We start from the raw sequence: 3,848 nt of genomic DNA, 5'->3' as shown, positions 1-3,848 counted from the left end.
CGTGTCCACCCCATGCCCATCCCTGCGGCATCTCCGCTCACCCGCATGCCCATCCCCACGGTGTCTCTGCCCACCCGCTCGCCTGCCCCTGCCTCAAAATAGCCCCTCACACTCATCCTCACAACATCTCCCCCCCCACCCCAGAGCAGTCCAGGCTTGTCGCCATGCCGCTTGCCAGGTTCCACAACCAGCCATATGTTCTCAGGTACCACCTCATCGTCCTTGCAGATCGATTAGGGTTCGAGTCGGTGTCGAGGTCCATCCATCCATCACGCTGGGAGCGTGGATGGATTCTGAGTCTCTCGTGTGCTGTGCTTGTCGATCCCCATCTGGATCCTAGCTATCCACGAAGTCTCACAATTTGTGTGTGTGGGTTTGCAGGTCGACAGCTGCAGCCAATCTACCGGGAAGCGAGCACGCATCGGTGGTAGGTTGCTCCTCCGAGGATGGTGGAGAAATGGGGAGGCCGACGCCAGTTGTCGTGGGTCCCATGTTGTATGCGTCACGCCACCATCGTGACGATGAGGATGACGGCCGAGGAGATGAGAAGGGCGTCCACCACTGCCACGGCGGCTGTCATCGCCTGAGAGGCATCAACCATGGGGCCGAGGTGGGCGAGGGTGCGGCCTGCTCTCTGTTGGATCCCCACCTCCACCAACTGCATCGTCGCTGTCGATATGTCCCAGTGCTGGAGGTCCCAGTCTCTTGCAAAGTTGTGATCGCCTTCGTTGGTGGACTAGCGTGGGAGACCAACCGCATCGTCGCTGTCGAGATGTCCCAGTGCTGGAGGTCCCAGTCGCTTGCAAAGTTGTGATCGCCTTCGTTGGTGGACTAGCGTGGGAGACGCATAGACGGACCCCGCCATAACCGTCCTGCAGCAATTGCAGAGGGAGCAAGCCACCTGCCGATTGCTCTTTATCCTGTCCCTGATCTTGCCTCAGGTGCTAGGTATTGAATCATATCGACTTCCTTCTGTCTCTGCCATTTTAGATTGGTTAAGAACTGATGATTAGGGCTAAACCTTGATGGAGGTCATGCTTCTTGCAAATGATAGCCCTGGTCTCCTCGTATACCTGAGAATGACGTCCTCCTGCATTGCCCATGACCCCAGGCATCCTGCTGGAGCAGCTACAAGTTCTACAGGCTACCACCCTTGCAGCTGGAAGAAATGCTGATATAGAATAGAGTAGCTATGCATACCTCACCTGTGAGTAAACTACATGTGCCCCACAAATTTTGCATTTTCGATTTGATCTCCCATCTGCCTTCTTTGAATTTATTTTCTTTCTTACAATGAATCATTTTATCTATTTTGACTGTGGATCAACTTTTTGTCACTTAGGAACTGTGATGGCCCAACATATCTTCATTCCCCCCATGAGGTATTTGATGAAATGCAGCTCAGCCAGTACATAACCTCAAATCGATATCTCTTGGAATAGATTCTACAGGTATGCATTTGAAACTTAAACGAAGATTTTGCATGCAACTGAACTCTATATATCTGATTTGTGACAAATACTTATTCATTTTTGTAAAATGAAGCATTGTGTTTTAACGCGTGAGCTATGAAAAGGATTAACGTAGAAATTTCTACCTAAGATATTTTAAAAGTGCCATGCATCACCTGCTAATATTATCCTAGGGTGCCGGCTACATGTCTGCTTCAGGTGGGCGAGCTTGGGTGGTTTTTTTAAAAAAATTATAAGATGTGTTGGGGCCTTATAGAACAATATGTTGATATTTCAATATTTGTTGGCTGTTGCATCTAATTTAGCATTTTTTTTAACACAATACAAAGAACCTGCAGGGTTAGGTTATCACAAGAGCACACAAGCTGAATAAACTGCACTGCTCCAATGCAAAATCACTAAGAATGACATTTTGGAATTCTAAGATGGTTGTTCAATTATCTTTCATGCTGGTTCATTAGTTCAAGAAAAGTTAATGGCATTTTCCTTGCTTCGCTTCCCATGTTCGATTTGTTCCATTCTCAGGATCGATGGAACACAGAAGAGAAGAGGTCTTCGTTTGGTCAGTTTGGCACATATAAAGATTGTTAAAGTAGTGGGCTGCTTATTCTGATTCTATTTTATGATATGTTCCGAAAGGAAAGTTAGGAGGGAAAATAGTGGTATATGATTGGGATGGACTTTAGTATATAATAATCGAGGAGGTCAAATTAGTAATGCAAGATAGCATGGAGCACCAAGTTGTTACACTGAGTTGATGCCTTGATGGTGGTAGAGTAGGCCCACCTGTTCTTCCCTTCAGGGCTCTGGCTACTGAACGATGAACTAAATGACAGAACACTGTTGCGCTCCATGCATCATTATCGTCACTGCATTGTTGGACACTTAACCATGCATGTTGCGTGCTGCACCCGCTGTTTCTGTGAACATAGTGCTCTTGAAGCTCTCGTTGACCATATGTTAGTTGTAGGCTTGCATAATAATACGAAAAGCTATGTGATAACATATATTTTTAGATGTTGCTATAGAGAACCACAGTTCACATAGTTTTAGTGTGGCAGTATGCCTTTCCTTTTCTGTTAATTAGCAGGTAAAGTGTCTAAACAAGAGAATTTTTTCTTATAGATGATTTTATAATGGCTCTAATATTTGTATGCTGTCACAAGGCAAGGAGTGTGCTGCAAAAGCTCGATCGGCTGATTACTTATCCTCACTTTTTCATTTTTTTATGAATTGTTGTGAGTAATCATATCATATTTTTCCTGAGAAACAGTGAACATGACCTAGCACCATGGAAATACTAGCATTAGTAAATGAAAGATGTCAATGTCAACCTGATAGTTGAAAAGGTTAACTTGTTTGTAACTTGGTTTTTCTTTTTTTCTGGTTTTGGAAATGGAAAGCTGCAAAGAAGTTTGAGTTGGTTCTTCGCTCCAAGTGAATGGAGGCTCCCAAATTTTCAATCAACCATCTCCTACTTATTTTGAAGAGAAACATGTACTACTGTTGCTTCTTCTCACATTCTGATGATTGGACTAAAAAATGAATTGTCATGTTTGATGGTAGTTCACTATTAGTTAAGTGGTTTTGCAAACTTTGGAAGATATGTCCCGTTGTAAACTGGTACATGATTATGTTATGTATTCTCTGCTTATTAAAATTTTAGCACTTTAATGATTTGATTTCTTTCGGTATGTATGCAACGGCATAGTGAAAATTATTTTTCCATGGCGGTCAACAATTGTATCGGTACATCACTCCCTGTGGTTTCAAATGGTTATATTTTCAATAAATTTCAATAATTTTGCCTCTTTATTTTTATCTCTCTCTTTCATGTAGTAAGAAATGGTGGAGAGCATGTGCAATACGTGTGCTGTTATACGCTGTTATATCTGTTGCCATATCCATTTGACTCTTCAAATCTTGAAGACTGATACAGTTGGTTGTAAACTTAATGAACTGAAATGAGAATTGACTTTCTTTGTAAATTTGTTCCTATGCATATATCTCCTGCCGCTGCTGAAGCTCATAGTCCAGACATTGCCTTGTTTTTTTTTCGCATCTTCTAGGTAATTGATGACTGAAGTTCATAGCTTTTATATATGCTTGATGTTATTTTATACAATTTTTATTTTCGTTGCAACGCACGGGCACTCAACTGTATATATAGAGACACACACATTTGGCTTCAACGGATTTGTTAAACCGATAATCTTCGTCTTCTTTTCATATCGTCTTGGCCGCCACAAATTAAACTCGCTAGGATCACTAAAACTGTAAATCACGAGTACTGTCATCTATTGGTCTGAGTTTGTTTCATTTCTTTGAAGAGTTTATTTGGGTTTTCTCACTCCAATTGTCGTTAAGCCATGATCT

Source organism: Phragmites australis, chromosome 9, assembly GCF_958298935.1.
Source record: "Phragmites australis chromosome 9, lpPhrAust1.1, whole genome shotgun sequence".
NCBI lineage: Eukaryota > Viridiplantae > Streptophyta > Magnoliopsida > Poales > Poaceae > Phragmites > Phragmites australis.
The sequence above is the reverse complement of the archived record's forward strand: the minus strand, read 5'-3'. Positions refer to the sequence as shown.